Raw genomic sequence first — 24340 nt, forward strand, 5'->3', positions numbered from 1 at the left:
TGGTAAAGGTCTGTGTATCCCTTCCCTTTGCTGATCCTGTTGGAGCTGTTTCCAGAGGATCATATTGTATATCATAGCATGTACTGTGAACATATGTCAACATGTGGCTTGACAGTACTGCAGGGCTCCAGCAGATATATCCAGACATCGGAATCATGACTTCAGAAGCCCAAACACATGAGCTATGATGTTTCTAGTTTCTGCATGTGCTTCATTATGTCATTCTTCGATGGGTGTGTGTGTATTTCTGATGGGTGTCATCGTCAATGGTTTCTGGGCATAGCCAGCATCCCCGAGTAAATGGTTGTGTGGGATTTCCCCCTAGTAAGCATCTGGTACAACTGTGATGCATGCCAGATATGGGACTCATAATAACTGCCAGGGCTGCCAGCACACACATTCACAATAATCCCCTTGGCATTGCACATGACCTGGCAGTTGATGGAGTGGTATCCCTTGCTGTTCACATAGATTCTACCTTTCTCACCAGGTGGTGCCTTGATGTGTATATGAGTGCAATCTATGCCACCCAGTACTTCAGGGTAGTGTTCTACACAGTAAAAGTGTTGCATATTGCTTTTCCTTGGCTCATCAGTGATGGGAAAATAAATGTACTCAAGGGCATGTGGTAGCATGGCATCCAGGAACTGGTGGAATACCATAAATGCTGATGCCTGTGAGACCCCCCATCATGTCCCCATTTGGTCTTTGGAAAGTACATGCAGCTGGTATCCTAAGGGCTACACATACCTTTGTTTCTACTGGTATGGGTTCCCCTCTGTTGGCTCTGGGTCTGAGTGGAGGGTGGCAGAGCTCAGTGAATTCTCATAGTATATCACTCTCTACCCTGTAGAGCTCTACAATCTCCAGCTCATGTAGCCCCTGGAAGGTTACCCTGGGCATGAACACTCTTCTCCTTCTCTGTCTAGGCCTATTGTCAGCAGCAGGAGCAGCAGCATTGACTTCAGCATCTAGTACATATTCGTGCAGCAGACCTGCAGCAGGTCCTAGCAGTCTCTCAGTTAAAATTCCCAAGTCTGTAATCCAATGGTGAGAAGTATTGGGGAAAGAATCAGAATGTAGGGTGTATGCATACTTTATAGAATTCTTCTGCAGGTGCAGAATGTGTAATTCGGTAACTGTGATGCATTCCACCGCCTTACAATATAATTAACATCATTTAATTGTCCCATTTTAGCTTAAATAAAGGTCAAAACTAATTAAATACATTTTTTAACATGCTCAGCACAGCAGTGTGCCTTGCAAACACACACATGGAAGGTAAACAGAGCTTAGAAGTAAGTGGACACATTCCCCCATAGGGACACAGCTAGGTGGTGCTTAGCTTAGAAGTCAGTAGACCCCCCCCCCCTTGTGTTAGCTACCTCTTGTTTAAACAGCAACATGGGTCTAAGCCCACACGAAGGAGATAAGTTGACACAGTTACTCCTTTCTGCTATTCAGTACCTCCACCTCATTTGCATAGGTATCCATGCTCACAGCCTTAAAACTACACAATTCAGAGCCCTGCCACATTAGCAACAGCACCATTGCACCATTGTAGAGACTCCACACACAGTCCTGTAATACATTTCTGTCACATACTAATTAATTTGTTTTTTTCCATTTCTTTTTTCTATAAAGCATGTTTGTGCACTGTGGCATGTCATGCAAACATGGCCAGGTTATTAAAACAAAATTAATTTAACTTATTTCTTTTAATTTTTCTGACATACAGGATGACAGTTTTGCTCATATATGTATGTGGTATGACATTTCTGTCCAAATATCTACATTTTTACTCCTTCTTTTGTCTGTCTACACTTCTGTATACAGAATTTTTTCCATGTACACTACAGACACTGACAGTGGGTCTGAAGAGATGCCTGTCTGCTTGCTGGATCACTCTACCTGTCTCATTTACATGACATTCACCTGTTTATAAGGTGATTTGCATACCACTGAAGTTTCTGTGTTGGCATGTGTGTGTGTGCTGCTCAACAGCAGCACTTACTGAATTTAAAAATGTTCATGGCTGTGTAAGCACTGCAGCGTGATGCCTACACAGAAAAAAAAATGAGTAGCTTTATTAAATTCTCCCCATTATCTTTATCCCCTTTTTTTCTATATAAATTTCATGATTCCTGCAAATATCTGTTTATCTATTATACATTTCCTTAACCATTCATTTAATACCTCCACAAAAAGGATTTGGATTGTTTTGCCAGTTTTCCATATCATTGTGCATATGATATTCAATACCATCTAGTCCTATAGCTGTATCACCTCACAGCACAAAGTTGTCCCATTCGATTCTCAGCTAGAGCATCTTCTGTGTGGAGGAATGCATGAATGGGCATGCCTTCGTTGAAGGTTGTGCATCAGGGCTGACAACTCAGCATGTTAAAATCCACTACCAAACATTAACGGACTGGAATTCCGCTCTGGTGACCCCTAACCGGGATAAGCTGAAAGATACAACAAAAAGTATTTCACTTAGTTCTTTTACACTTATATTTTTCCAGATTCTCATAATCTTCTTCACTTAGTTTTTAACTATCTATTATTGTTTTACTTTTGTCTCCTTTTTTTACAAAATTCTGTTCAACATACTTTTTAATCAAATTACATGCTCCATTTTGTGTTATTATTTTTTTCTCCTTCATTGTTCTTTAATTCACTTATTATTCTTTTGTTCTCTTTTACTAGTTTATTAAAGTATGGTGCTACTTCTTTGTTTCTTCATTGTAAACAATATTTGTGTTTATATAACAGTCTTTTAATTGTTTTCTTGTTTTATATCATATATTTATTTTTCTTTCTTAAAAAATATTTTCTTATCTCTTATTATTTCCTTAAACACTTCGTTTACATCTTAATTTTTCTATTTTTCTATTTTCATTTTGGCATTTCAAAAAGCATTTTTTGTAGTTTTCTTGAAAACCTATCCACTAACTTGTCACATTTTTTATACCTGTATGGTCTTTCCTTAATTTGCTTATTATCATCTTTATCTAAAATTTTCTCATTAAGCCTTTTAACACCTTTGCCTATCTTTATGTATCCTTCTTTTTCATATACCTCTATCCATATAGCTATATGATCTGAAAAAACATGTATTTTTAATCCTTTTTTAAATATTTTTAAGCTATCTGATACTAAAAATATAGTCAAGTTTCATTTTAATTTCTCCTCTTTTATAAGTCCAATGTTTGTTATCCCATATATATAACTTTCCACTTTTCATTATCTCATGATTCATTTTGATATAATTGCTATTTTTCTTTCCTGCTCTTAACTTAAAATTAAATTCTCCCACTAATATTATATCCACATTAACACCTACATAATTTAACATTTTTTAAAACATTATTTCTCTTTTCTTTTTTGTAACATAAGCATATATGGCAATAATTCTATGAATTTTAGTTTTCCATCTTAAGTCTAGTACCATTATTCTTCCTAATTTGACTATTGCAAAATCTATCATTTTAATGTTTTATTTACATAATATACCTATTACTGAACATGTGTCTTTTCTTATATTCCAAATAACTGTTTCACCCCATAGAACTTCAGTTTGTAATCTTTCTTCCTCTATCAGAATTCTGGAATCTTCTAATATGATAATATAAGTATCTATTAAATCACACCATTCTAAAATACCTATTCTTCTTTTGATATTCTTCATACTACTTACATTTAAAGCTAAAATCTTCAGCTTTTAAATTATATTGGTGTTATTCCTATCTCATCCTTTACCTTTTTATTATCTTTTACAATTATGCTTTTACATTTTCTTTTCCTCTTTTTTTTTTTTTACAATTTTGCCTATGGGATTTTTCTTTCTTCTCACTATTTGCCAATCTACATATTCATCTTTACTCATATTGAGCACCCCATTTTCTCCATGTTTTGCCTCCATTATGTCTTTGTTTCCCCCCTGTTTTTTCTTGTTCCTTTTCTATCTTTTTATTATGTACTAAATCCTCTATACCTTCTTTTTCTACAATTTCTCCATTTTCTTCACAATATATCCATGTATGTCCAGCTTTTCCATATTTTTACATTTCATATCACATTTCTTTTCTTAATGCCCTGCTTTGCCACAAATAAAAATTTTCATTTATCGCATTCACTAATCAAGTGATCACTTTTTTCACAAAAAAACATATTTAGGTTGCCTTATGTCCTTAACAAAGCCTCTGTTACCATTCACATTAATCACACTAGGAATATGCATGGCATTATCAGATTGCATTTTCAAAATAATCCCACATTTCCAGCCCCCTGTCCATAAACCTCTTTCAACATATATTGTTGTTGTATCCACCACATCTTTGCATATTATTTTTAAATGTTCTTTCAGTTCATATTTTTCATCTTCAATTCTAAATTGTATCATAATTCTTTTTTAGTCTCTGTATGAAATGCGTGTACTACATATTCAGTCCAAGGATTACAGTTCTTTTTTTCATATTTTTCTAGGGAATTTTCCATATATTATTCTGTTTCAAAAAAATATCACAGTACGTTTGTTTAGTGATAAGAGTAAAAGCTCTTACCTCCTTCAGTGAAACACCCAGTCACATAATTACAATGTCCCACACCACATACCTGTCCACTTCTTTTTCTTTCTTACTGCTTACTCTTATTACATATTCTTTCTTCTCTTGCTTCATCTTTTTACTTCTTCTTTCTCCCTATTTAACTGTCTGTACATATGATTTTCTTCTTGTTGTGTCCTCTGCAACCTCTTCTTCTTCTTGTATCTTCCCCATTATCTTGCCTCATGACATCACCAGTTCATTCTCCGACACACTTTAATCAATTGTTTATTTTAAATAAGCATCCCACAACCCTCCAGATTGAAGGGTTGGAAAATACATTCCTGCTGACTGTCTTCTTCTCCCTTGAACAGCTTTTCCTGAAATATGTCTTCCAAATCTGGAACTGCTCCACCGACCTTATTTACTGCTCCTTTCTCCTCCAATACCAATGTTTTTTTTTTTTCCATTTACTCCATTTTGTTTAGCTGTCTTTCTCATAAAGGCTCAGTCATCTCATTGCTAAACTTCTCCTTCTCCATTCTTACAATTTTCTTTGATCATGCTTGCCATACTTCCTCTTGTTTCTCTAGACTGCCAACATGCCTGGAACAGAAATAGGAAAAATGATGCACACCAACAATAGCATCTCTGTACGCTGTGAGTAGGGGAAGTTCCCCAATGCCTTAGCCAAATTTCCTCTAATAGTATAAATACCATCTCATGTCTCCCCTGAAAAGAGGCTACTAGCCTAGTGAAACTTAACCCAGTCAACAAAGGATAAATAAATAAAATAAGCACTCTAGTATTTGACAAACAAACATATTCTAAATAACTCCTATATTTGATTATAAAAAACATGTTCTGCCCACTGCTAAAGTCTACTACAGTCTTATCCTTTTCTAACACAAAATTTGAATTTCATCTCTAGACAAAAATTAGCTACTCTTATTGGTCTTGAGTTATATAGAAATTTGCACAACTTGAACTTGGGCAGATATTGAACATTTTTGTATAACAATAGCAACAGCAACAAATACTAAATATTGACTAAAAACAGATACATCACATCAGAAGGACCTTGATCATCAAAATTTCTCTTTCAAAATCAAAGTTCTAGTTGTCATTCAGGAGGAAGAATTCTTATGCTCATATTGAAACATAAGGAATTTTCTGTAATTGTCCTTCAGAACATGATCCACAATGTCTTGTGTATGAAGTGCTGTTTGGTAAATACTTGAAATTAACTTATCATTCACTGCATACCTCTTCATGCTATCTTATATGGCATTAAGAGCCCTAAGGATACATTTTCACTGCTGTGTTTAAATCCATCATCATTATAGGCCACCAGAACAGTAAGTCATGCTGTGTTACTGATGACCCCCTTATTGACACCTTCTCCACTTAACAGTGTTCATTAGGCAGTAACTTGCCCACTAAACAAAACCCCTTATCTGGAATCTGCAACATTCTTAAATGGCTTTGATAAACAAACAAGCATAATTGCCTCCTCCAGTCATGTTACTCCATCCTCCATAATTATAGTTAAAGCTGCCATTTTATCATTTAAGTGAGTTCTAAAGTCTGGGTCTGTTTAACAGTCAAGGTCATTTAATATAATCCACTCACTACTTTAATCTGCTTCATGAATTTACTGAATGCAGCTGAGAGCAAATACTTGTTGAAACTGAGAGTGATTTCATGTATCAAAAGTGTCATCATCCCCGAATACTTTTAAGTCCTTTTCTTCAAATTCAAAATAAATGTTTCCATCTAACTGCAATTATTATAAGAAACTGTCTTCTTGGATCACCTTTGAATTATGATCATTTCTGTAAATTGTAAATAACTCCTCCACTTGATCAACACATTATTAACTGTGCAAACAACATAAAGAAGAGACCATCAGTGCTGAAGGTACATTAGTCAAAGGTAGGCTGTAGTTTGCACTTTTCCCTGCTCATGGCATTTGAAAACAAATCATTTAACATACTGCTCACAGTAAGTTTTCCACTATTCTATGTATTAAATTATATGAGATTGCCTTCACTGCTCCTACAAGATTAAAGCATTTGTATGCTTATTTGCAAAGAGCAATGACCTTCTAGATCTATGTAATGTTTGAAATTTCACAACTTAGTTGTTCCTAACTCAATTCTGTCCTCTCTACTGGAACTCTTTTAAATTAGAGATACCTCCTTAGGTCTACACATTTTTTCTTTGTTCCTTTTCACTTCAACTCCTTTTGCTAATGACAGTCATAATTTAGTTACATGGTGGCAGTCACATCTGTTTGAAAGAAACAATTTTTGTGCATTTGAATCACTACACTTGGCTCCACAAAGCTCTTGTTTGATTCAAGCCATCTCACCTGGATCTCTGATGGTCATTAAAGCAATAATTAAAGTTCATTGTGAGCTGCATGCTTTGGAACTGTTAAAAACTTTTCATTACTCATTCAAATGATCTACCTAGTTGAAGTAGTTTAAGTTATCATCTTCATTGCCAAAGCCACTTTTAAAAATTCCTCTCTTTTGTGGGGCTACCTTAATATTTTCCTTATTTTCATATAGTTATTATTATGCCACGTTTGTGCGTTGTACCCTTAATTTTATTTTATATTGCCTTCACAATCCATGCTCAATTACACTTCTACTTAGTTGTTTTGTATTTATTATTCTTTTATGCAGGATTTTAATTTTCTCTGTAGTTCTCACAGGCTAAAATAAGTATCCTTACCTCTGCTGCATACGACTTTTGACCTATAACTTGATTTTACTGTATTGCTATATTATCATTGCACCTGGAAAAAGAACCCACACATACACACACACACACATTTATATTAATTATTTATATGTGTACACTATATATATATATATATATATATATATATATATATATATATATATATATATATTATAGAAAAATAGAGATAAACACACATACATACTTACACAAATAAATTACAACGTATGTGTGTGTGTGTGTGTGTGTGTGTGTGTGTGTGTGTGTGTGTGTGTGTGTGTGTGTGCGCGCGCTTACATGCATGCATATATATTGTAGGATAGCAGAGTATAGTGGTTCTCACCAAACCAAACAGTTCAGATGACCCACATATGTTTAAAAACTGGTCTAAACCATATCTACATTTGTAAACAGTTGTGCAAACAGTGTTTATAATAGTGATAAAAGGAATTAGATGCAAATAGTAATTTTCTTTAATTGCAGCAAGTGTTTTCATAAGTTGGACACATTGTTTTAAAACCAGATAGGAACCTGGCTATATTACTAAGGAGAGTTTTTATGTTTTGTCATATGCAATATCCAAAGGTAGCAGAGGAAAACCCAGAGAAACAGCATTTTCTCTTTGCTGAAGAGGACTGGAAGTCTAGAGTAACAGCTTTGGGTGACAATCAACTATAATAAAGAAAATGAAGAGTGTTCCTGCCGGAAGAACTGAGATAAAGACAGAGAAAGAAAACTAGCCAAATGCATTGTTTCCCAGCAGTAGAAGACTAAAGCGAAGGTATTTGCAGTGTATTCATTTAAACCATAAGACTGTTTTCATGAAAATGTCTGCTGTATCCCACCTTGTATATAATACACTACATTATTTTTTAAAGACTTTTGGTCTCAGCTACATTAGCATTCCACACTGCATACACACACATACACACACACACACACACACACACACACACACACACACACACACACACACACAAAACACGCGCACACACAGTGGGTGAGAAATTATGTGATTAGTTGAAAAGTCACAAGTAAGTGTATGAATATTGTATCCTTTACATCAGAAATGTTGCATAACATATGTTACAGCTGTAGACTTCTCATAACCATATATCAATTCATTTATTTTTATTTTCTTCTTATTTGCTTAAGCCATTTCAGGGTCATGTGGCAGCCAGAGCATCTCCCAGTACACAGTTGGTGTAAGCCATAAAACAAACCCTGGATAGGGCACCAATATATATTCATGTTACCATATAGTTTGGATATTTATTTACTATTTATTATACTTTTATTTTAGTTTGTAAGTCCCTCCATAACTTCTGACTTTGCCATTGCAGTAACTCAACAGCCTTTTCACTCCAGGACAACGTTGAATAGGTCACTGCTATGATCTTGCATACTACACTATAGCTGGCTATGTAACAGGCCATGAATAAGGAGTATCATATACTAAGGATTCAGAAAGTTTTAGGGTTAACTGTTTTTCATTTGCTTCTCAGGGTTGCTACAGTGAGTCTAACTGAGATTTAAGGTAATGTGGTGGTTTAGTTTCACTGTTACAAAAGTGCAAAGTTCATTCCTGCCTTCTAGTAATTGCATGGAGTTTTCATGTACTCCTCATGTCTGCTTGGATTCTTTCTTCTTTATCACTTTCCTACCACTTCTGTAAGATATAGTGGATGGAGATATGGAGATTCTAATGTTTCTCTGTTTATTTTAATGTTAAGACTTAGACAACTGATATGTTAAGCTACTACTCTTGAATAATTTCCTTTTAGAAAGGGTAATAATGTCAGTACATTTGCAGATGACCTACTTAAAAAGGTGAAATGCAGTGACATTATAAAATAATATAATGAGAAAGATAAGAAATATCCTTGCAATGAAGAAGCAAGAGAATATTATGATGTGCAATGGAAAACAGCCAGTCATAAGCAACTACCTGCTTTCTACTTTCCCCCTAGCCTTATGTTTGGAAACAGTGTACTCCATCGTATATGCACCACAAAAGGTATGTTTTTTCCCTTGAATCTGGTTTTATTCTTATCCTCTCATGTGTTCCTGCTTTTCATTACACTTTGGTTACTCGTATTCAGTAGTACCTTAAGTAAAAAACAAGCCCAGTGCATTTATATTATGTTAGAGCTGGTACTTCTTTGACCCTCCTGTGGTTAAACAATTTAAACGTAATACTATCTGTCACACTCCTTCTGAGTCATTCACTCACAGGTTAGCACAAATGGAATCCACCGAATTCATGAGTTTTACATTCTCTACCCTGGGTATTGTGGGGAGCTGTGCACCCCACACCACCCTAACCAATGTAAGAAAAAACTCCAAGTCAGAAGACATTATGGAAAGGTAAAGAAACAGTGAACAAAAAAAGAGTGATTTCATGAGTTGTGGCCTTGTTGATTTTTGCCACAATCAGTCATTTTGTTTCCTATTAGTCTTAGAAAAATCTTACAGGGCAGAAATGTCATTATTTCAACAAGAGTATAATAAAATTAATTGCTTGAATGAAATTTCTAACAAATTGTGCCATAAGAACAATGCAAATTTATAGTTTTGTTTCCAAGGTTAGCTAGGGATTGAAGCTCATAGAATAGCCTCATTTTCTTTCTCTTTCTGTTTTATACACACTGAAGCAGTGATACTAAGCCATCACATTGCCTTAAATCTCTCACACACACACACACACACACACACACACACACACACACACACACACACACACACACACACACGCACACGCACACACGCACACGCACACACACACACACACACACACACGCACACACACACGCAGGCCTGCTGTTTAATACCTCTGAGGATTTCAGTTGTATTCTTGCTTTATTGGAATTCGAGGCTTTAGTTTTCACCAATAATCTGAACAAAAACAGGATAAGACTATACAAGCAATATTAATGTTATTTGTTTGCTCCTCAGTTGGAAACATGAAATAAAATGCATATACTCATTAAATCTGAATGAGAAACCTTTCTTGACAGAAATGCCATTGCTATGGTAACTTGGCAACCATATAGTTACTTTCAGCCAGAAAATAACATTTTCAACAACCAGTCCTAACATAATACCCCAATGTGCTGTCTTCATATTTTGAGCTACATAATAGTGCAGGGTGTTCTCCTTTACACCCCCCCCCCATACACATACACACACACACACACACACACACACACACATACAAGACATCAAGCAAAAAAAGGAAATACATGACTCTGACCAATGACAGGGAAAAGCGATGTTGAAATGGTGAGAAAAATGAGCTGTGTAAGTGAATAGTTCTTACCAGTCATAAAAACTTAAAAAACAAAACATAATTGAAGATAAAAAAATTTTGATTACTCAAAAACCTTCTGTATGGATTGCTTAAATTGTACATTGCTATATCAGGGAATATCTTAGCTGAAGTTCTTTACTATTTACACTGTTGATGTGCCCTACAGGTCTCACGTGGAGTTATTTTAAAGGGGACTGTCACTACTTTATGAAGTATAACTAAGTACAAATAGCTTCTAGTGTTGACTTAAGAACTGTTTACACTAACTCTAGTGTCACATGTACTATATCTCAAATCTGGTATTAATAGCAGACCGCCAACAAGCCAATAGCTTTGGATACTATGCAACTATTGTATTAATGCGGCATTATAATGGATTATACTGTGTGCGTATGTGTGTGTGTGTGTGTGTGTGTGTGTGTGTGTGTGTGTGTGTGTGTGTGTGTGTGTGTGTGTGTGTGTGTGTGTAAAGGGGATAGTTCTGCACTGTTATGTAGCCATGAATGTGCAGGATTTTGTCAAGTACCTGCCTGAAATTTATGGTAAAATAAGTGAAACTGTAAGGAAAATTATTCTTTCAGTCCATCAGAAGTACAAAGGAATATTTTGATCCTTGATATTTAAAGTGAAAAGTGTATATCTACAGCTGTAATGCCCTTTCACCTGCAGTTACCGCTGTGCCCAGCCGGGACTAAAGCACAACAACAGAAGTAATTAACCCAGGTTTGTTAGTGACAAAATTTCTCTGTAAATATCTTCAGTCTATTTTGTGTCACATCTCTACCCAAGGCTGTGCTTCCCTTTCAGCCTAAGTCATTATCCATCTTTGTTTTGGCAGTCAAAACTAGGAAACACAAGTCATTTGGGGGTTTGATGAAATTAACAGTTCACTTCAAATTTCAAAGGACTAATTTCGCCTGCCTTGCGTTTTTATGTTCCAGCCTGCTATGCACAGCTGAAACAAACCTGGAGAGGTTAAATGGCAAGAACAATCAATACAGAATTCAGCATGCTTTTTAAAGACGTTCACCTCCTCCTGCTCAGTCACAATGATTGTACTCTGTGGGAATTCAGTGTGTCCATACACCCTGGCTTTTTTTCCTTTATGGTATCATTCATTTAAAAATAAGCTACTTATACCTGCAATTTTTTTCTTGTGCTTCCATTTTTGTCGAGTGGGTTGAGGAGAGCCATACTCTTGGCAGCTTCACTGGTATGTCTGATGCTTAAACAGTAAAAAATCCTGGTGACTAATGCTGAATGAGCTAATTAAAACAAACCCAATCTTCCCACACTATCTAAACCTGATCTGGACAACTTTACAAGTCCAGCAATGCACAAGTGATTGGAATGATGTGTAAGCACGCTCATAAACAAACAAACAAACAAACATTTCATTCTTAATTAGATGTTCTTTTTCAAATGTTCAGATAGGGCGAGAATGACCAAGGTCCTTTTGGATTGTAAAAAAATGTTTGAGGCAATCCTAGTCAGAACATAAGAAATACAGATGAAATGTTTCTTTTTTTTCCTCTCTAGATTTGACCATCAGCTGTCACCAGCTGATTTCCTTGTTCACCAGGTCTAGTGGGCACACCTTAGCCTTCCCCAAGCTCAATTTGTCCCATGTCTAGGGCAAGTTAGGAAATCAGGGACACTGGTGGATCACCCTGCTGCTGCTAGGGAGTGGACTCAAATCCACACTATCCCGATATGCATGAAGACCTTATGTGCATGGGGAGAATGGAATATGTTTTGTGTTTGTGCATGTGTGTGTGCATGTCTGAATTTTTTAGAAACTGACAGAGAGGAAAATGTAAGAAGAATGAAAAAATCTACAAATAGCAAGGAAAGAAGAATTTCACATGTAAGGTGCTAGAGCTATAGTCCTTCAATCCATAACACAACCCCAAATATATATAGAAAGCAGCAGTAAACACATTAACTAAAATATAAATGTATACAAATATGAATAACTATAAATAAAAAGGGAAATCTGGTTTTAAGACCATATAATAAATGTGTACTCTTGTCTTGGGCTATGCAAGCAAACAACTGCACCCGGATAGACTCCACACTGAATAACTGCAGAGCACAGCTGCCAGAACTGGCTTTCCAAGCTTATCCCCACTTTAAATTCAGTGCGTTATTTCCTAGATTACCCAAAGTATTTGTAATTTGAGTAAACTATTATATTCGCGCGCTCACACGCTCGCGCACACACACACACGCGCACACACACACACACACACACACACACACACACACACACACACACACACACACACACACACACACACCACACACACACAGACACCACACACACACACATACACACACACACTAATTTCCAAGAGAGGCTACTAATAATTTCTAATGCTACAAAACTTTCTTGCACTATGGTAATTACTGCCAACAAACAGAATCTGTCTGGCACACTCAAGATTATAATTTACTTTTCTTTCTCTATCTTTCTATCTATATGTGTGTGTGTGTGTGTGTGTGTGTGTGTGTGTGTGTATATATATATATATATATATCTATTAGCCTGAGAGGACATGTTAGACAATCCTAACTGCTTTACCAGGGATGGCCTGTATCTATCCCTACAAGGCTTCATATATTGGCTAAACCCTTGTCCAACCTCATAGTTCCATTTTGGGGCAAAGCCATTCCTCAAAAGCTTCCAAAAAAAAAAAAAAAAAGAATCAGAACAACCTAAATGTATTGCTGTTCAATGCTAGAATCCTCACAAAAACTATCCACTCCCTACAAGCACTCCTTACCATGAAAAACCTCTAGAAAGACCTGGTTCAAGAATTTTGAGAGCACCCAATCAGTGCAGAGTTTCAATACCTGCAAAATGTTTAGGCCAACTACACTTGATGGAGGCACTAAAGGCAGCTGTGTATTCATAGGTGTAAAGAAAATTCTTCACCTCCAGACTAGTTTAACAAGATAATGATCTGATATAATTCCTACATGTCCAACATGCCATTATCAAGACTCCTTATCACATCATGGTTAACTGTAAGACCCCATCTACTCCACATCAATCCTGTGCATTAAGTCAAACACCATTCTCCTAGGGGACTTCAATCCCTCCTCCATTAACTGGAAAATGAATACATTTTAAACAGCGTATACTCATGGATCAATAGGTTCATAGATTAGTACTAGGCAAACTGCCCTTGTGAGCCATTTTAAGCCTAGCCAATTACCTCCTGTGAGAATCAAGCCCTGCACTTTGTGTGTATAAAGTAAACACCTTAACTATTATGCCAACCTCCCACCTCAAAAGGAAAGCTTGTCCATCCTGTATACAAACCCAGGACCTTCTGTACTCTAGCCTTACACATAATGCCACAAGATTCTTCACAAATACCTGGTTAACTTGGGATTAGAACTCTGAACACCATCATACAAGCTGACTGCCTCAGCCTTTTGAGTCACAGAAACTGCAGAAGACATTCTGAGATTCATCAAAATAAACTATGAATAAATTAGGCTGCACTTCAACCAGGAGCAATACAATTATGGATTTGGCCCTCTCCAGTATGTGATAGCTTTGCTCCCTGCCAATTGTACCTCCCACTCTGGTAAAATCTAACCACAAATTAGTCACATTCACCTTAAGACTGAAGCCAGTGGCATCATCCAATACCTTGAAATTCAGAGATTATGCTAAGGCTAATTTACTGAAATTGAGTGATGACCTGATTAAATTCAGCATCCTCTTCCAACTCAATGATTGCATTTCTTATGCAGAACCCTTTATCATCAAATCCTATGCATATGTACATAGCTACATAAAAGCATCCATCCTGTTCCAAAGTAAAGATAACACCAAATTGAAATATAAACACCTGTGGTGGAACAGAAATATAAACAGGCTGTATAACAAAAGAAAAAAAATCATTACATGTAAAAATAAATATTATTCTCAAGATGCAAAAAAAAAAAAAATTCTTGTTAGACTTAACAGAGATCTCTAGTCCTTGATTAAATTAGACAAAGCAAGATACAAGATAAAAATAGCTCCCCAGGCAAAGGATGAGTACAAAAACTTCTTTATTATGTTAGAACCCTTAGAAACAATGTCCAGTACAGTGCAAAGGAAATAATAAACTATATCACATACTCAGACCCTGAGGCCATAGCCAATCTACCAGAGGATAAATTTAGCTCTAAACTCACCCTTTACCCCTCTGCATTCCCACATCTCATACCTGCATCTACACCTCCCTCAAATCTCCAATGAACAAGTCCTCAAGGCACTATCCAAGGCTAAGAACACTGCTTCTATGGGGCCAGGTAACATACCAGACTGCTCACTGGTTAGCATGCAACAGGACCTTTCATACCACTACAGAGGTTATTCAGTGTCAACCTCCAAATAGGCTTTGTGCCTTACTAATGCAGGACAGCAACTGTCATCCCCATGAGCAAAAGTGGGGTGTCAACAAACCTGGGAAATCATAGACCCATAAGTCTGAACAGCCTCATATGGAAGACTGTGGATAGGATAATTATATAATTAATAAAAAAAGACATAAGTAACCTAGAAGCTCTCAGTCTGAGCCATTTCAGATTTGTCAAGGGCTAATCCTACCTACTTAACCTGGTTGACTTTTACCAGAAGTTTACTGAAACAATAGATCAGGGCAAATCAATACATACTGCATATCTAGACCTTGCAGAGGTGTTCAACTCCATCCTATATTCACATATCATAGAGAAACTATCCCAGCTAAATGGAACTCCCTCTGTAACTCATTGGATAGCAAACTGGTTTACGTATAGAAACCAGGAAGTTATTGTGGGCAGTCACTTCCTGCTCTGTGCTCCCAAAAATACAGTCTATGATGTGAAATCTAAGCACTTTTTGAATAAATAGTTTGAATGTTAATAAATGCAAACACACTAGGCAATGGCCCAGCTTCTTTCATGACCAAAACTATCTCAGCTTATTTACGATTAACTATTCTAGCCAGTAGCTATGCTGTTCATATAGCATATAATCAGGCACTATAGCTGAATCTTAAAGCAGAGGCTATTAGAAAAATGCTAATACTTTTGCTAGAGATTAAGAGTAGAAAAACAGTACATAAACAGATAGGAACACACTAGAAGCTTACTGGCAATGATTTGTACTACAAGGTCACTCACAAGGTGCACAGGCATTAAAATAGCACTCTAACTAGTGATACATCACTATATAAAACTGAAATGTAGTTCTAGTGTCAAGTCAAATTAATTTTAAAAATGTGTCATTTTGACTAGCTGAGTTTTCTTTGACATCCATTTGTTGCATTTTCCAAGTATTGATTTATAGTGGAACCCAGGTTTCATTATAGTGTGATCAGGTCCTCAAAGTAAACCCTCATTTAACAGTGAACCATGAAAGGGAGAAGAAGACTGCACTTGTCCCTGATTAGAGGATTTGTTTATTTTGTTTTCACTTTTATGTACTGTTTTAGTGAGCGTGTCAAGTAACATCGACTGAGGCTGCTTATACAGACATACTCAGTGACTGTCTGAGCAGGTGAGTGTAAGCGCCTGGAGAGTGACAGAATGATTAAGGTCCTTACCTAAAAAAATAAGGTACAGGTTTAGATACTTCCTCTGGTTATATGCAAACTGGCAGCCTAGTATTTACATAGCTATATGAACAGGTTGGCAAAGGCTAACAAAGTCTTTATCCGTGGGGTAAAGTAAAATTCACCTGAGGGATTAGGTCATGATAGCCTATGGTGTCCTGTGGTGAAACCACCCACTCAATAGTTGTAAGGATGGTGAAATGCTACTGTAGGAAATACATTACATACTGATCCATTGTCTTGGCTGCATGCTTAAGTAAATGCAATGTTGACTTATTTAATGTCAACCACCTGTATACATCAGCCATGAGTATACTCACCTCTACCAAAAATACTTCCATAACTATTGTTAACTTTGGACTAATCATAATACTCAGGCAATGGGTTTCTATCAGTTAAATGAGCAGGTAGCAGTCTGACAGAGTATGATTTAGCAAGAATGAAGTGATGAGCTATGGGTCACTGTTCAGGGTTCAAAGTCATGCAAATAGTCATTTCATCTGATATTTTTATGGCCAAAGCAGTTTTCTGATGAATAAATTACTGCTTTCAACTTTTTATAAAGTTAGCTACTGCAGAAGAAATACATTATATGCTTCAAGAGAACAGGGAACAGCACATTGTGAAGTGCTTTAATGAAGCACACAACAGGACATAGCACAACAAAATTAATTTAATGTGTAGTGTACCCTTTGCCAAAACAATTAAAAAAACAAGCCTCTAAATATATTTACTTGCAAAAGCTCCCTGCCACGTCTTAAATAGAATATGCTTGAACATTTTATTTACTTGCTGCTTTTGATATCTGGGTCATGTACTGGAACATCCTTGTGGTTAGTAAAGGGCAGCTTTTAGCCTGCTGTGCAATTGTCATATAAATGTTTGCTTTGGGCTATACAAATTTTCATGACCTTTCTGGTAAAGAAAATATGACTCATTCTTTTGAAGTCTGATTTTTGTTCTTCTTAATATAATTCTGAGGAGGACTGTAGTGATATGACAAAACAAGAAAATGATTAACAAGAAGGATATATGACTACATTTTACAATATTTTAATTTTATGCATTTCACAAACTAATGAGGTGCAAGGGGTGGGTACTATGTCTGCTAGTATATTCAGAAATTGCACGTAGTGAGACTGAGTAAAGGCATTACAGACTGAATAAAGGACTTGAGAAGCAAATATTTTCTACACATTTGAGTGGCATTTCTGCGGGAATTATACAATAGTTTCAGTGTAATTACTGGAAATTATTGGTATTGTGACAATAAATGAGGAGATCAACAAAGTTTAGTGAACATAGCAGAATAAATGAATATACCTGAGAGACATGCATTCTTATACAACAGTAAATAAGAATTTATAACAGCTCAAAGAAGCACATCTAGTATTGGCAGCGGTAATACACCAGAGAAAGTTTGGAAGAACAACAGTGCACATGTATGTATACAAAAATACAGGGAATGACAGAATACATAAAATATATTGGTAGAATCTCTGAGACTGTTTGGGGAAAAAAAGCAAAAAAAAAAATCATTAATATTCAAATTTGCATCTGTGCAGGAGTATGTAGCTCTTTGAACAACATGGCCTGATGGGATTAGAAATGCATGAGTGCTGGCATAACGTGACCATAAGTTTTATAGCTGTGATAAAGGAAGTAACCATGCAACTGAGTTGACTATCCTATGAGTTACCATATAACCTGGGAAAAGTAACATGTGGGTTGTGTTCCTGATGACGTGCACATTCACTCACACATTGAGGTACCCCATTGCTGCTATATGTACATACATGGCAGCCTGCATGGGGCACACAACTTACTAGCTCTTTCCCAGAGAATGCCTAACCAGAGATATTTCTCTATATTTATTTTGTGTTTGCAATTTGATCTTGATCAACATGCATGGAAGATCCCAGCTGAAAGGCTAAGTCTCTTAAGGGAAGATCTGAGACCTGTCTCTTAAGAAGCTCTTGTTGGTCCAGTGCCAGTGACACCATCAAGTCCCAGTGAGAACAAATATTATCCCTTCACTTATACAGGGTACTGAAATCAGTGTGAAGGACATGAGGAGACAGGATACAGGGAAGAGCAAACAGAAAGGCCATGGGAAGAAAAGTATAACATGGGAGAAATAAGGGTATAGTTATTTTTTAGGACAGTTGCACATTCAAAAAAAAATGAATTGAGGGAAATGCAGCAAGGAGAAAGTGTGGGTAGGAAAGAGGATATAGGGAAGGAAGCACAGGCAAACATAGAATGCAGAGAAAGACTGAAAGGAGAGCAAATGACACATAAAGGATACAGTATTTGGAATGATTCAGTACTGGCCTAAAACAGGGGATGTGGAGTGACATAAAAAGATGATATCCATTACCATAATGGTTAATGTATTCACATACCATGCACAAAGTACAAGGTTCAATGCAGATCTCCAGCCAATGTCTGTACGGAGTTTGCATGTTCTCTCTCTGTCTCTTTGGGGTTCCTCCACCTCCCAAAAGCATGCTGAATTTATCTACCTCAAAATCACCAAAGAATGAAAGTGTGGGGAGCAGCACTGACTCTGGATGGTGTCCTATAATGGAAAGAGTTTTATAGATTAATTGCTTTGGACATCAACTGAGGCGCACAGAATCCTCTAGCTAGGAGATCATGGATCACAGACAGCACTCCATGTCAGGGCTAGCCACTTGACAGTTTAAACTTTAACTCCAGTTGATTTGGTAGTGTTGAATAATGTTGCCAAAAATGGGCATGGACATTTGCAGGTGATAAGTGGGTTGACGACCCAGCCTACTCCAACCTAGGCCAGGGACCAATGCTAACAGTTGGAGGGATAGATGTGCCTTTATTGGCCGGTGTGTGTCATAAAATCCAGCAGCCCTGAGTCAATAAGCTACTGACTGGCTGGCTGGTGTCTCAGTGCCCAGCCTGGGTTAACTGGGATAGCTCTCTTGAGCTAAAGCTGGCAATTAACTAATCAACCTACCAAACATGAACTAAAAATTGCTACACTCAATATAGGTTCACTGACAGGATGCAGCTTGGAAGTGCATGATATGACAATAAGGAGGAGGATGGGCATCCTATGTAGCCAAGAGACAAGACAGAAGGGCAGTGTAGCAAAGCAACTTGGCTTGGGATCTAGAGTCTACTACTCAGGTGGAGGACAGATGAGAAATGGTGCGGGAATTGTGGTGAGGCAGAGACTTCAGAAGACAGTGAGGAGCATCATCAGAATTAGTGAAAGAGTCATGTCAATCAAACTCCAGCATAATGATAGGCATCTATTGATAATCTAAGACTTGGCCTCACAGCAGGGTTGTGATAGCAAGGAAAAGACTGCATTCAGAAAGTAATTGCAGGACCTACTAGATGATGCAGAACAAAATGAATTGGTGTATTGGTGTTGATAATGGGTGATTTGAATGCACATATCATGGCAGACAGACAGAAAAGAACAGAATATGAGGATTTCCTGAGTCCACATGAATATGCCACAGGAATAAAGAAGGAGAGTCATTCTAGACTATTGTCTGACAAATTGCTTGATGGTGGCCAATACTTGGTTCAGCAAAAAAGATGGTCACAAGACCACATACAAGAGTGGCCAACATGCAACTCTGGTAGACTTCCTCCTAGTAAGAAAGGGCACTGGGGTAAAATCAATGATTTCAAAGTCATCTCCATTGAAACTGTGGGCTTAAAGCATACACCACTGGTTGCCACAATCAGCTGCAGGCAGTGAGCAGAGAAAGCTCTAAAGTTAACAAACACAAGTGTGAAGAACTGAAACTTAACTGGCAAGTAAGTGCAAGTATTCAAGGAATACTCAGGGCTCTAACACCTCAGGAAGAAGAAGAACAAATAGGTGGAGTTGAAGAAGAATGTCAGCTACTCAAAATAGCACATTCATGTACTATAAAACAGATATGTGTCCAAGCCAGATAAGGAAATAAAGGTTTCTATAGATCATATGCAGTGATTTTCCATGCCATTAATACAAAATTAATTTAAGTAATTTTCTGTTGACAACCATTCCCTGAAAGTTTCACATTGATTGCTTCCATGACTTTCTTTTAATCATTATTTGTTAACTTGTTGGAAATTGACTAAAACATAAAAGTTATTTCTGTCCTTGAATAGAAAATCATGACATAATTCAGGGGCACTTTCACTTAATGCTTCATACCCCCGATTACAACAAATTATAGGTAATGTTTCCCCCCACAAACTTCTTCTAAAGCAAAAATAAAGAAATAAATAAATAAAACAAAAACAGTTTTCCTGCTGATTCCCCTCATTGCAACCTTTTCCAACTTACAGCTCTCCCTACTGCACTGATTTTCTACGGCAGGAAGCGTACATGATAATTAGACAGTCTGGGGGCGCAACTAATGCTAGCTAGTCATGTGATCTCCTTGGAAATGGACATTGCCAGTGATATTCACTGCTAAGTGATTCAGAGTCACTTGATATATCATTAAGTCACACAGACCAAGAATTATATTTTTTACTAACTTTCACAAACAAATGAGCATATCTTGGAAAATGTACAATATAGACACATATTGTTGGAACACTTTGGTTAGCTAGACGTAAGCTTTTACATAACAGCAAGAAGTTTATCACTGAGTGCATGCTTATTTACCTATTTGCAGAAATATGAAAACATGCTAAATTGTATAAGGGTCTATATTAGATCAGTGAACGCTTAAAAAAGTGAACGCTGATTGATTGAACTTATGCAAGCGAAAGCTTACAATCTCGAACTGTCAGATCAGCGATTTTTTTCTGAGGAAAAAAAAAATCGCTGATCCAAAACACATACACACAACACAAGCACACCAAACAAAATGAAATCCACACACATACACCTAAAATCTGACACCTAACCCTATTACTAAACTATGCACACACTACTAACTATCCACTTACCTTAACCCAAACCCTAACCCTAAGGTCGGTCACTATCGCACACTCACCTCACCCGCTCCCTAACCCTAACTCAACTAAACCCTCCCTAACCCTCACATCCACACAATCGCAGACATACCTAGCCCGCACCCTAACCCTAACTCACCTAACCCACCCTAACACTCACATCCACACAATCGCATACTTACCTGAATCCGACCCGTAACTTTCCACCACAACACTGAAAATACCGAAGCAACAGAAACGGACAACTGAATTCTTTCCCTAGGAAAAAATTTGGGTTTCTGTTTCTTCGATATTTTCAACATTTACTTAAATAAGCCTGATTAATCAGCGTTCGCTTTTTTAAGCATTCACTGATCTAATATAGACCCATTGTATAATTAGCAATATAAATAACACCGAATATCTCTCTGGATGTGCAGCTTAAAATGCAAATATTGCAAATGGTTTTCTTTAACATCTCAGGTTTCACCTGATTCCATGTAGCAGTTTCTATGTCACTTGGCTTTTGAAATATTACGTGCATATGAAAGCAGTACAATGTAAATAGACACTGGCAATGAATTTCCATGGTATTTCACACCTGCCAATAGCATGTAGAGTTCCCAATTACTAAATTATAATTTCTACTATGAAAATACGAATAGCAAGTGGCAAACAGTGGTTAATTTCTCCACTGCAGGACATTCTAGATTAACAATCTTAGTGTTATTTTGTTAATAAATCCTTGCTTTTTCTAATATTGGCTTTTATTAACTGGCAAGACATTTAGTTAAAGAAACTATATCCATAAAAGATCTGGTCACTATAAGGAGCTATGGGCGCTAAATGGAAGTATACAAAAAAGGTGCTAAGGACTTGAGAGAGTTAAATTATGACAGTTGGCTGAAAAATTTAACATGGGAAAAAGGGAGTAGTCAACCATTCCCTTAAAAGAAGTCATGGTAATGCAGGTAAGTTCACTGAAGTTCAGAGAAGACATAGGTGTGGGGTGTCTGAATGTGTGTGCAAGTCATTAGGGAATGCTAGCACACTTTCACACACTTTCACACACACTGCCACATACTACTAAACACACTGCTACACGCACTTCCACATGCACTGCCAGAGAGAGAGAGAGAGAGAGTGAGTGTGTGTGTGTGTGTGTGTGTGTGTGTGTGTGTGTGTGAGTGTGTGTCTGTGAAGCATACCCAAATACTGAAAAAAACATAAGTTTTTCAGCATTATCTTGAACATTTCTGCAATACTCATGTCTCTATATCAAAGTAAGTGGTTTTTATTTTTTTCTAATTTGTTATACCATAAAATGACTGGAAAGGGGGCTGACATGGGTTGCATGATTTTGTGTGCCTTCACCTTCCTGATGACAATTTAGGGAGGCAGAGAGAAATCCATGTGATGAGAGGATCGTTTACTGTGGTTTTCTATCATCAGCTTACATGATTGCTATGACTGCCTACTTTTGACTGCTATCATCAACCCACATTTTTAATTACTTTGCTTCCTTTGATTTTCCTCAGTGACCATCTCTGATACAACATTTTAAGGCATGCTTGAATGCTAGACTTGAAAATGTAGCTGAGATTATTGTCCTTTTCAAAGTAACAACTCTAGTTCAGTGTTTAATTGTAAGAAATCTGACTCCTATGATTAACAGATGTTAATTAGGCTGAAATGGCTTGTGTTGCATTCACAATTTTTAATACTGTAGCTAGAATTAGAGAATGATGTTAATCTACCTTCCCCAGCTCGCTGACTTGTCTCAACAAAACACATATGCAATGCAAATGTGCTGTAACAAAGCATCATTAGAAACATGCTATTTTACTGAAAATAAAGTGCAGAAAAAAATGAAAAATCAAATACTTAGAAAAAAATAAGAAAAACAAGATGGAAATATACTTTTCTTTGTGGCCCTTAACAGTTTGACTAAGGGAAAGACAACTAAATAATACTAATAATAATAATAATAATAAAAATAAGTTTAACTTGTGCTTTCTTGTTCATTTGCAACTGAAAACTAAGATTGAAAGCCTTACTTTTGTTCAGTCTTCAGGCCATACTACATCTAAGGTGTGATGCTGGCAATCTGTGATTGATGTCACATTTAAATGGCATTATTTAAGAGCCATTGTTTTCTTTTTTTAACTTTTTATTACATTTGAAATCAGTAAAATTCATTATATTAAAATAAAACAATCAACCAATAACAAATAAAACTATATACAAAGTCCATAACAGAAAACATATTAAATAGAATTATTAAAACTTTGCCCATAGATCTTAATGGCTTTGCAGTTGGAATAAGTGACCTAGCTAATTACTCTATCATTCTTAGTAGCCTTAATGGTATAACAGATAATGAGACAAATGCAGGAAAGAAAGGCACACCAAAATAGGTTCAAACAAACAAATGGAATAATTATTAAATTATGCTTTTTCTGTATGTTTAGTGTTTAGTTTTTGATTATAGGGAAGGAAAATCCTTTTTCTAGGAAGAAACACTTGACATTTGGCTAGAGTTCTCCATTGTATATTTCTCCTGTTGTATAGTCTGGAAATGATTTTAAAAGGGACTGCGCTAGACCTATAACATGGGAAACAAACATGAAATATAAAGTCATACTAGGTCAAGAACCATTAAGTAGTGTAAAAAGGTGGTAAATAAAACTAGCCACCGATTATTCTTCATCCTGTGCCAAGAGGCATATATGTATTTGTATGCAGACAGTACAAGAAAAGAAATCCATCCGTAGTGCTGTGCAAAATATGCATGATAAGTATTTTGTGATAGTTCCTCAAAATTTGAATGTGTGTGAAACATACCTTTCCATAAAAAAACAGGATTCAGAAAATGCATAACACCGCCACACAAAGAAAAATATATAAGGCACATTTAGGATGTATGGTATAGGGTTTATTGGTAGAAAAATGTTAAGACATAGCTTTAATTTTCTTAGATTGTTGTATTTATTTGGAAATCAGTTGTAGAACTCACAACTTCTGAGTCATCGCTCAGAGAAGAGGGAACATATAATTCAAGTGGCTATAGAAAAAAGCAGAATTACGCTACTGCCACATCTGTGTAACTTTACTCATGCATTGATGTTACATGACAATGTGGCTAAATGCTCTGCCAGTGAGTGATGATACCTGGCTAATTTGTCAGTGTTCGCTCCTAACTT

This window comes from Protopterus annectens, chromosome 5.part1, assembly GCF_019279795.1.
Source record: "Protopterus annectens isolate FY-2018-M chromosome 5.part1, PAN1.0, whole genome shotgun sequence".
Classification (NCBI taxonomy): domain Eukaryota; kingdom Metazoa; phylum Chordata; order Ceratodontiformes; family Protopteridae; genus Protopterus; species Protopterus annectens.